The sequence below is a fragment of the Hypanus sabinus genome, chromosome 1 (assembly GCF_030144855.1).
Source record: "Hypanus sabinus isolate sHypSab1 chromosome 1, sHypSab1.hap1, whole genome shotgun sequence".
NCBI lineage: Eukaryota > Metazoa > Chordata > Chondrichthyes > Myliobatiformes > Dasyatidae > Hypanus > Hypanus sabinus.
Genome location: NC_082706.1, coordinates 8679154 through 8691595, shown reverse-complemented (window position 1 = coordinate 8691595; position 12442 = coordinate 8679154).

Sequence of the window (12442 nt, the reverse complement as noted above, 5' to 3'; positions counted from 1 at the left end):
CCCACTAGTCACCTTCAGCCAGTCCGAGAAACACCCATTCATTGCTACCCTTTGCTTTCTATCTGCCAACCAGTTTTCTATCCATGTTGAAACCCTGCCCCCAATGCCATGAGCTCTGATTTTACTCACCAATCTCCTATGTGGCACCTTATCGAATGCCTTCTGAAAATCTAGGTACACAACATCCACTGGCTTACCCTCGTCTAACATCCTTGTTACACCCTCAAAAAACTCCAACAGATTAGTCAAGCATGATTTGCCCTTGGTAAATCCATGCTGGCTCGGCCTAATCCTATTACTGCCATCAAGATATGCCACTATTTCGTCCTTAATAATGGACTCAAGCATCTTCCCCACGACTGACGTTAGGCTAACAGGGCAATAGTTCTCCGTTTTCTCCATCCCTCCCTTCTTGAAAAGTGGGATAACATTAGCCACTCTCCAATCTTCAGGAACTGATCCTGAATCTAAGGAACATTGGAAAATGATTACCAATGCATCCGCAATTTCCTGAGCCACCTCTTTTAGAACCCTCGGATGCAGACCATCTGGACCCGGGGATTTATTAGCCTTCAGTCATATCAGTCTACTCATCACAGTTTCTTTCCTAATGTCAATCTGTCTCAATTCCTCTGATATCTTATGACCCTGGCCCATCCATACATCTGGGAGATTGCTTGTGTCCTCCCCGGTGAAGACAGATCTAAAGTACGCAGTAAATTCTGTTGCCATTTCCCCGTTTCCCATAACAATTTCTCCCAATTCATTCTTCAAGGGGCCGACATTGTTCTTAACTATCTTCTTTCTCTTCACATAGCTAAAAAAGCTTTTGCTATCCCCTTTTATATTCCTGGCTAGACTGAGATATCTGATTTTTTCTCTCCATATTGCTTTTTTAGATCAGATCTGCTGTTCCTTAAAACTTTCCCAATCATCTGTATTTCCACTCATCTTAGCCCTGTCATACTTCTTTTTCTTTAATGCTATACAATCTCTGACTTCCTTTGTCAACCACTATGGCCCCTTCCCCCTCTTTGAATCCTTCCTTCTCATTGGAATGAACTGCTTTTGCATCTTTTGTATTATCCCCAAGAATATCTGCCACTGCTGATCCACTGCCTTTCCTGCCAGGGCATCCGCCCATTTAACTTTGGCCAGCTCTTCCCTCATGGCTCCGTAGTCTCCTTTATTTAATTGCTACACTGACACCTCTGATCTGCCCTTATCCCTCTCAAATTGTAGATAAAAACTTATCATGTTATGATCACTACTTCCTAATGGCTCCTTTACTTCAAGATCACTTATCAATTCCTGCTCATTACACATCACCAAGTCCAAAATAGCCTCGTTCCTGGTTGGCTCAAGCACAAGCTGTTCCAAAAATACATCCCTTAGACACTCCACAAACTCCCTATCCTGGGGTCCAGCACCTACCTGATTCTCCCAGTTCACCTGCATGTTGAAATCTCCCATAACGACTGCATTACCTTTAGCACATGCCAATGTTAACTCCCTAATCAACTTGTACCCAATATCCACGCTACTGTTTGGGGGCCTGTACGCAACACCCATTAGGGTCTTTTTACCCTTACTGTTCCTCAGCTCAATCCACACAGACTCTACTTCCCCTGTTCCCAAGTCACCCCTTGCTAAGGACTGAATCTCATTCCTCACCAACAGGGCCACCCCACCCCCTCTTCCCATATTTCTGTCTCTACGTTAGCACGTATACCCTGGTACACTCAATTCCCAGGCCTGATCCCCTTGCAGCCATGTCTCCGTTATCCCAACAATATCGTAGTTCCCCATTTTCATCTGAGCTTCAAGCTCATCTGTCTTATTTCTGACACTACGCACATTCAAGTATAGAATTCTTAGCCCATTCCTCCTCTCTTTGCTTAAAACACTCTATTGTACCTAACCCAGCTCCTTGAACTTCCATCGGGCTAATTGCACCTTGAATTTTGATGACCTTCTCAAGATCACCCAAACCTTCTACACATTTAACCCCATGCTCCTTCTGACCAACCCTCTGTACATGTAACTTTTCCAACACATGTTCTGTTTCACCTTTCTCCTTTACACAATTAATATTTGGGAGACGTGTATTCCCCACCTGTCCCTTAACCTTCATCATATCACCTTCTCTTGTATTCTGGATTCCTGCCCCCTGCACATCTAGTTTAAACCCCCCCCCCACCGAGCAGCACTGGCAAACATTCCTGCAAGAATGTTAGTACCCCTCCAGTTCAGATGTAGACCATCCCTTCGAAACAGATCCCAATGTCCCTGGAACAAAGACCAATCATCCAAAAACCTGAACCCTTCCTTCCTGCACCATGCTCTCAGCCTCGTATTAATGTGCATAATAATTCTATTCTTCGCCTCACTCGCACGTGGCACAGGTAGCAATCCCGAGATTGTCACCCTGGAGGTCCTGCCTTTCAGCTTCACTCCTAACTCCCTGAACTCTATAAGCAGGACCCCCTCACTCACCTTACCTACATCGTTGGTCCTACCTGGACCACTACATCTGGGTTCATGCCCTCTTTCTCAAGAATAGCCTGCACCCGATCTGAGATGTCCCGGACCCTGGTACCAAGGAGGCAACATACCATCCGAGACTCCCGATCTGCCCCACAAAATCTCCTATCTGCCCCTCTGACTATAGAATCCCCTAAAACTATCGCTCTCTTCTCTTCCCTCCTCCGCTTCCTAGTTGAGGGTTCAACCTCTGTGCCAGAGGCAGGACCACTACAATTCATTCCTGGTAGGTCATCCCGAACAACAGTATCCAGTACGGTATACTTATTGTTAATGATCATTCTTCTATGGTGGACTCGTCACCCAGGCAAGGGCGGACACACACACAAGCCCCCACCGGCCCTGCTATATCACTGAGTTAAACTGACCGATCCTTTGTTCGGTCCCCGATGCCCCACACCTTCACGTGGGTTCCAACACTCAAGCAGTGCTCACTAGTGTGTCTCCTGGTGTGTCTGAGAGGTGTCTCCCCAGACCTCACTTTTATCCCTACTCATGGGGTCTCAGGTGTCAATTAGTTTTGAATGGCTTAGTCCATCAAACCAGCCCACTCCGGCTGTCCACTGAGCAATTTTAATGAACAAAATAGTTTAAGATAAACAACCCTCTCAGAAGCCATAAGTCTTTCAGGAGTCATAATATGGTGGAACAAGTCTCTCTCCCAGGATTTATCTCTCTCTTATCTGTAGCAGATATTCCAATTCCAGCATGTTTTCCCTTTCCTCTCTTTCTCTCTCAATAGCAGCATAGCAACAGTAACGGTTTGCAAATCTCCCGCGGGGGGATGGGCAACTCTGCACCCTTCTGCCCATCAGAGCTGTTCATCCTTCATAACAAATGATAATGGAGGTTTCACCTTCCATTCTATGGGATACTCTGAAGGCTGTTTTAAGAGGGAAAATTATAGCAATATCTTCATATAAGAAAAAAAAGGAATAAAACATTAGAGCAATTACAAAATAGTCTGAAGGAACCAGAAAAAACACAAATTGAATTTGGCACTGGATACATTAGAGGAAATTTTAAAAATTAGGAATGACGTTAATAGTTTGGCTATGCAAGAAATCGGGAAAAATTTTATGTTTCTGAAACAGACATTATGAAAGTGAATTGAAATCTATGAAAATACTGGCATGGAAACTGAAAAAAAAAGATAGCAGGAAATACAATTCACAGAATTAGGGATCCAAGAACAAAAATCATAAAAAATAAGCTAAGTGAAATTCAAGAAGCTTTTGAAGTGTTTTACAAAACTCTATATTCCAAAGTTCCAGGGGGAAGCATAACCCAAATTGACACCTTCCTGAATTCTCTAGAGTTACCTACTTCAAGTGAAGAACAAAATAGAACGATGACTGCTGACATAACTGAAGTTGAACTAAAAGCTGCAATTAGTAGGCTTAAATTAAGCAAGTCACCAGGATCAGATGGGTATACGGCAGAGTGGTACAAAGAATTTAAAAATTAGTCTTTTTTAAATTAAATTAAATTAAAAATTAGTCTTACTCAGGTTCTTAAAAAGACACAAATGCCATTCAGTTGGAAGGAAGCAATAATCTCAGCTATACCAAAAGAAGGCAAGGATAAAATGGATTGTGGGTCATTTAGACCAATATCTGTTCTTAATGTAGATTATAGTGTAGCGGTGTGCTACACGCAGCGCTAAAATTACGACACGGAGTCGGTAACTGCAGTCGAAGGAAAAAACTTTATTCCAAAACTTCAGCCTCACTTTTAAGCCTCTGTCAACCGGCCCCCCATGGCGCGGAGGCTCCAAAGCTCTGTGCTCGCAAACCCCCGTAGGCTATCTCATTGTGAGTCGGTTCGGATACGCCAGGAAAAGGGTCGCCACAATAGATTATTTACCTCCATCATGGCCAAACAATTAGAAGAGTTTCTACCCATACTGATACATAATGATCAGACAGGTTTTATACAATGCCAAACACAAGACAATATACGAAGGATACGTCACATTATGGATTATATACAAAAAAAAATTGAATATGCAATAGAGATAAGTGTGGATGCTGAAAAGGCATTTGATTTGGTTAATTGGAATTTTCTTTACAGAGTTTTACTTAGATTTGGTTTCCATAACACAATTATTAAAAATATGCAGGCACTATATGATAACCCTACTGCTAGGATTAAAGTCAATGGATATTTATCAAATAGCTTTACCCTAAAAAGGGACACAAGACAGGGTTGTGCATGGTCACCACTACTTTTCACATTATATCTGGAACCATTAGCTCAATACATCAGACAAAATGAATATATCAGGGGAATTACTATTAAAGGGACAGAGCATAAATTGGCTTGTTACATGGATGACATTTTGATCTATTTAGGGCAACCAACATACTCTTTACCTAATTGATGCAATCCTTTGAACAATATGGTCAATTATCAGGATACAAGATCAACATAAATAAAACCCAATTACTTCCATATAACTATAGCCCACCAAGGGAAATTGAAAGTAGATATCCCTGGGCATGGCAAAGAGTCTTTCAAATATTTGGGCATCATTAAGCCAAAGAATTTGGCAAAATTATCAGAATTCAATTATCAGCCTATATATAAAAAAATTAAGGAAGATACAACAAGATGGAACCTGATTCCTTTTGTTCAGTCTCAGTTCAAGGATTGAATCTATTAAAATGAATATATCGCCCAGACTATTATATCTTTTTCAGACCCTACCGATAGAGATTAATCAAAATCAATCCAATGAATGAAACAAAATGTTATCAAGATATATTTGGCAAGGTAAAGACCTAGAGTTCGTCTCAAAACGTTGCAATTAGTCAAGGAAAAGGGGGGATGGGGCCTACCTTCTCTTAGAGATTATTATTGAGAGTTGAGAGCTGTGATATGTTGGTGCAACCCATCATATGACGCTCAATGGGAAAACATTCAGGAGGGGATACTTCCCATCCCCATACAGACAATTTTGGCTGACAAATGTACATAAATACTATTGATAACCCATGGCTGAAATGGACTCTCAAAATATGGAAACCTATTATAAAAGAATATAAACTAGAGGGAGATATTGCAATTCTTAAATGGTGTGCATATGACTCGGATTTTACACCGAATAGACTGGATGCTAGATTTAAGGACTGACCAGCTAAAGGAATAACAGTTCTTTGCAATATAACGAAAGAGGGAACACTGTTCAGTCTTGAAATGCTAAACAGAAACACGTTAGAAAAACAAGACTTTTATTGGTATTTACTGATGCGACAATATGTTAATAGGACGGTTAAAAATGTAACCAAGGCAAGAACCTGTTTGATAGAGCTATTTAGAAAAGCATATAATTCAGATAACAGTAGTAGAATAATTTCAAGCGTGTATAAGGTTTTGTCAAATCATAAAACACATTCGACTTCATACATTAAAACAAAATGAGAGAAGGAAGGAGGGATAATTATATCTGAGGAAGAATGGACAATAATATGGAGGTATCAATGGAACTGTACTAGTTCACAGAAATGGAGGGAGTTCGGATGAAAAATCTTGATAAGATATTTTATTACACCCTCTCAGAAATCCCATTATGATAGCAAACTCCCTGTTTGCAGGAGAAATTGTGGAAATCAAAATGCAAACCATTATGATATTTTCTGGGAATGCCCCAGTATCAAAGACTATTGGAGTGGGATACACAATGCCCTATAAGATATCTTTAAATGCGAAATACCCTTAGAATGTAAGACCACATATTTTAGGTATATACCTCAAGATTGGTTGAAAAAGAGGTAAATATTTAATGAATATACGGCTGGTGGCTGGTAAAAAGACTCTTACTAGGAAATGGTTATCACAGGAGAGTCCAACCTTAAATGCATGGATGGAAATTGTAATTTACATTTACAAAATGGAGAAAGTAACAGCATCTGTTAATCAGTTGGAACAATTTGATTCATACTGGGAAAAATAATTTAACTACATAACACCTCATTAGCCTGATTTTATCCTCACAAATCAATGAATATGTTGTAAAAAAAGTTCACTCCCTACTTGTACATAGTTTTCTCCTTTCACTTGTTCTTTCTTTCCTCTCTTTTCTGTAAGTGCATACCTCAGATAAATATTATGTGGAGATTTGTGGCATATATGATATATCAAGTCAAGTCAAGTCAACTTTTATTGTCATTTCGACCATAACTGCTGGTACAGTGCATAGTAAAAATGAGATGTTTTTCAGGACCATGGTTTACATGACACAGTACAAAAAACTAGACTGAACTACATAATAAAAAACACACAGAGAAAGCTATACTAGACTACAGACCTACACTAGACTGCATAAAGTGCACAAAAATAGTACCGGCATTACAATAAATAATAAACAGGACAGTAGGGCAAGGTGTCAGTCCAGGCTTCGGGTATTGAGGAGTCTGTTGGCTTGGGGGAAGAAACTGTAGTCTGGTCGTAAGAGCCCGAATGCTTCGGAGCCTTTTCCCAGACGGCAGGAGGGAGAAGAGATTGTATGAGGGGTGCATGGGGTCCTTCATAATGCTGTTTCCTTTGCAGATGCAGCGTGTAGTGTAAATGTCCGTGATGGTGGGAAGAGAGACCCCGATGATCTTCTCAGCTGACCTCACTATCCACTGCAGGGTCTTGCGATCCGGGATGGTGCAATTTTCGAACCAGGCAGTTATGCAGTTGCTCAGGATGCTCTCAATACAACCCCTGTAGAATGTGATGAGGATGGGGGGTGGGAGATGGACTTCCCTCAGCCTTCGCAAAAAGTAGAGACGCTGCTGGGCTTTCTTTGCTATGGAGCTGGTGTTGAGGGACCAGGTGAGATTCTCCATCAGGTGAACACCAAGAAATTTGGTGTTCTTTAAGATCTCTACCGAGGAGCCGTCGGATGTTCAGCGGGGAGTGGTCGCTCCGTGCCCTCCTGAAGTCAACAACCATCTCTTTTGTTTTATTCACATTTAGAGACAGGTTGTTGGCTCTGCACCAGTCCGTTAGCCGCTGTACCTCCTCTATATATACAATATCTGAAATACATCTTATGGAAATGTTTGTTTGATGAACTTCAATAAAAAAAAATTACGAAAAAAAGGGATGATGTAGGATCGGAAGGTGTAGAGTCTCTACTGGTTGAATTAAGAAATGGCAAGGGTAAAAGGACCCTAATGGCAGTTGTATACAGGCCTTCAAACAGTAGCCAGGATGTGGATTACAAATTACAGCAGGAGATAGAAAAGGCATGTCAGAAGGGCAATGTCATGATAATCATTGGGGATTTTAACATGAAAGTGGATTGGGAAAACCAGGCCAGTACTGGACCTCAAGAGAGAGAATTTGTAGATGTCTTAGGGATGGCTTTTTAGAACAGCTTGTTGTTGAGTCCACTAGGGGATCAACTGTGCTGGATTGGGTGTTGTGCAATTATCCGGAGGTGATAAGAGAGTTTAAGGTTAAGGAACCCTTAGGGAATAGTGATCACAATATGACCGAGTTAACTTTGAAACTTGAGGAGAAACTAAATTCCAATGTGTCAGTATTTCAGTGGAATAAAGGAAATTACAATGGCACAAAGGAAGTACAAGACAGATATATTCCGAATGGAATTTTCGAATGGAAGAAGGGCACTACTGTGGCTGACAAGTGAAGTCAGAGCCAAAGTAAAAGCAAAAGAGAGGGCATACAAGGAAGCCAAAGCTAGTGGGAAGATGGAGGATTGGAAAGCTTTTAACAACTTACAGAAAGAATTTAAGGTCATTAGGAAGGAAGAGATGAATTATGAAAGTAAGCTGGCAACTAATATCAAAGAAGATACTAAAAGCTTTTTTAAGTATATAAAAGGTAAAAGAGAGTCAAGGGTAGATATAGGACCAATACAAAATGATGTATACCGGATGCAGTATACTGGACATTCAAGGGTGTCAGAGAAGTGAAGTATGGGTAGTGAAAATTACGACTGAGAAGGTGCTCAGGAAGCTTAATGGTCTGAGGGTGGATAAATCTCCTGGACCTGATGGAATTCACCCTTGGGTTCTGAAGGAAGTAGCTGGAGAGATTGCAGAGCCATCAACAGTGATCTTTCAAGAATTGATAGATTCTGGCACTGTACTGGATTACTGGAAAATTGCAAATGTTACTCTGCTATTCAAGAAGGGTGGGGGTGCAGCAGAAAGGTCCAGTTAGCCTGACATCAATGGTTGGGAATTTGTTGGAATCGATTGTTAGGGTGAAATTACAGAGTACCTGGAGGCACATGACAAGATAGACCAAAGCCACCATGGTTTCCTGAAAGGAAAATCCTACCTGACTAACCCCCTGCAATTTTTTTGAGGAAGCAGGGTATACAAGGGAGATGCAGTGGATGTGGTGTACTTGGATTTTCAGAAGGCCTTTGACAAGGTGCCGCACATAAGGCTGCTTAGCAAGATAGGAGCCCATGGAATTACAGGTAAGTTACTAGCATGGGTGGAGTATTGGCTGATTGGCAGAAAACAGAGATTGGGAATAAAGGGATCCTATTCTGGCTGGCTGTCGGTTACCAGTGGAATTCCACAGGGGTCGGTGTTGTGACTGCTGCTTTTTACAATGTATGTCAATGAGTTGGACCATGGGATTAATGGATTTGTGGCTAAATTTGCCGATGATACAAAGATGGGTGGAGGAGTGGGTAGTGTTGAGGAAACAGAGAGTCCGCAGAGACTTAGTTTAGGGGAATGGGTAAAGAAGTGGCAAATGAAATATAATGTTGGAAAGAATATGGTCATGTACTTTGATGAAAGAAATAAACGGGCAGACTACTATTTAGATGGGGAGAGAATCCAAAATGCAAAGATGCAAAGGGACTTGGGAGTCCTTGTGCAGGATATACTGAAGGTTAACCTCCAGGTTGAGTCAGTGGTGAAGAAGGCAAATGTAATGTCGGCATTCATTTCTAGAGGTGTAGAATATAAGGGCAGGGATGTGATGTTGAGGTTCTATAAGGCACTTGTGAGACCACACTTGGAGAATTGTGTGCTGTTTTGGGCTTATTTTAGAAAGGATATACTGACATTGGAGAGGGTTCAGAGAAGATTCACAAGAATGATTCCAGGAATGAAAGGGTTACCGTACGAGGAACATTTGGCAGCTCTTGGGCTGTATTCCCAGGGGGGGGGGGGGGGAATCTTATAGAAACATTCCAAATGTTAAAAGGCCTGAACAGATTAGATGTGGCGAAGTTATGAGTCGATGACAAGAGGGCACAACTTCAGGATTGAAGGACGTCCATTTAGAACAGAGATGCGGAGAAATTACTTCAGCCAGAGGGTGGTAAATCTGTGGAATTTGATGCCATGGGAGGCTGTGGAGGCAAAGTCATTGGGTGCGTTTAAGGCAGAGATATATAGGTTCTTGATTAGCCAGGGTGTCAAAGGGTATGGGGAGAAGGCAGGGGAGTGGCCACGAGTGGAAAATTGGATCAGCCCAAGATTGAATGGCGGAACACTCAATGGGCTGAATGGCCTACTTCTGCTCCTATATCTTATGGTGAAGAGCTTGTCTTGCATACTGTTTACATAGATCAAATCATTATAGTGGATTGAAGTAGAACAAGGTAAAACAGTAACAATGCAGAGTAAAGTGTAAAAGCTACAGAGTGCAGTGCAGATAAACAATATTAAGTGATTATAATGAGGTAGACTGTGACATCGTTTCTAATTAACTGGACTTTGATAACTTGCAATCCTTACTCAATGTACACTTTATTTACCTATGCGTAAGGAGAGGAGTTCAGTCCCTTTCACTAAACAATTCTGAAGTTTCAACAGAGAAATGCCATTTTTATACCGAAATTGACTAATTGGATAGATACTGATCCAATAGAAACTACGAGCACTTCTGAATCCCACTATTTGAATATTTAAATACCAATCATATTTCAGGTGTTTAATAACCAATTAAATCTCTGTGTTTACTTAAGATAAGTAAAGTAACAGTTCAATAATGTTGCAGTAAAATCCTTTGTTAATATCTTTATCTTGTTTTGGCATGCTCTGTGACCTCAGTTTCCAGACTTGAATAGAAATGCTGTACAAAGGAGAATTGGCCTTTTAGGAGCCATGTTTAGCTTAGGACTGCACACTGTTCCTGCAGGCTTATCAACTTAAGTCTTGCTTGGAAGTCCAGTCTGGCTGTGCTTGAGACTGTTGATGCAGCATCAATAACTCTCTGAGACGTCAGGCGAGATAGCGGCTTTTATTGACTGGAAGAAAGCACAAGCAGCAAGTGACCATTGTACAACATCCTGGAGACTGAGGAAGGGTCTGTGACTCCAATCACCTTTATACCAGGGTCTGTGGGAGGAGCCACGGTCAGTGGGAGGGGCTTAAGGAGCAGTCAGCAGTGGGGCGGGGGGAGCATGTCCAGACAGGTATATGTAGTTCACCACAACTGTACAATGTAGTGCCTGCACTCTATTCTGTCAGCACACCATTTGAATCCTTGCCTTGCTGCAACTTCCACAGGTGAGGTCAAGTGTTCATGTAATCATAAAAGAGTCTGATAACAATGGATTAAGAGCTGTTCTTGAACCTGGTGGTACATGCTTTCATATTGTAACTTCTGTCCAGTGGGAGGGGGGGGGAAGAAAGAATAGCAAGTGTATGTGGGGTATTTGGTTACGCTGGCTGCTCTACTCTCGCAGTGAGAAATATACTCACAGTTCATTGAGGTGAGGTTGGTTCCTGTGATACACCGATCTGTGTGAACAACTCTCCAGTTTCTTGCAGTTACCATTACACATCCTGATAGAATGCTTTCTATGTTGCATCAATAAAAATTGGTATAGGTCGCGGGGACATGCCACATTTCTTTAACCTCCTTTGCTCAAATTATACAAGACAATGAAGGAAAAAAACTGCAAGATATTATTGCAAAAACACAATTAGAAGCAATTACTCAATCACTCTTATTTACTTGTGCACAAGGACAGTAATAGATGTGATCGAGATACCAACCACCTCTAAACAAAATCCTTCCTCAGATCTTACTGCTTACCCTTATGCTGCCACCTTAGGGCACCCATGGACTTGTAGTTTGTTCTGTTTTTGAATACCTACTAGGGTCTTACCATTCAATGTGTCAGTCCTCTTGGAGAAGATTTTGTCAATCAGAACCGCTATACTGGCATTGAGTACAAAAGTCAGGACATTGTTTTACAGCTGTACAACACATTGATAAGACTGCACCTGAACCATCGTGTGCTGTTCTGATTATCATACTAAAAAAATGTAAGTGGAATTCAGCTCTTCAGCCCAACAAGGCTGCTCTGCCATTTGATCATGGCTGATTTATTTCCCCTCTCACCCACATTCTCCTGCTTGCTTTTACTAATGAATTAACATTATCAACTTCTGCTTTAAATTTACCCAGTGACCTTGGCCTACCCAGCTGTCTGTGGCAATGAATTCATTTAATCACCCTCTGGCTAAATACATTTCTCATCTTTGTTCTAAAGAGGTGCTTTTCTGTTCTGAAGCTGTGCCCTCTGGTCCTAGAGTCTCCTTCTATTCTCCACACCCACTCTATCTTTGGCCTTTCAATGTTTCCCTCCTTGAATAGTTTGCAGTTTTTTAACCTTCCCAGAACTAAGCAAATTTTGGTAGAATTGTCACCAAATGATACGATTAAGAAAAATTCCCTAACTATTTTATATTGAAAGAGGGAAGTACCTGAGGAAATCTGCTAATGTACCTGGAGAACACAGTAAATACAAATGAGAAGTATTCACCAAAGGAGGTTGTAGTTGGAGAATTCAGGGAGGGGCTGGAGATGGATGGGGAGTTGGGGACAGTCAGTCAAGGTGGTGAAATGTGTTATTAAAATGCAAGTACTGTCTTCAAGAGCTTAAAGGGGTATGAATTCC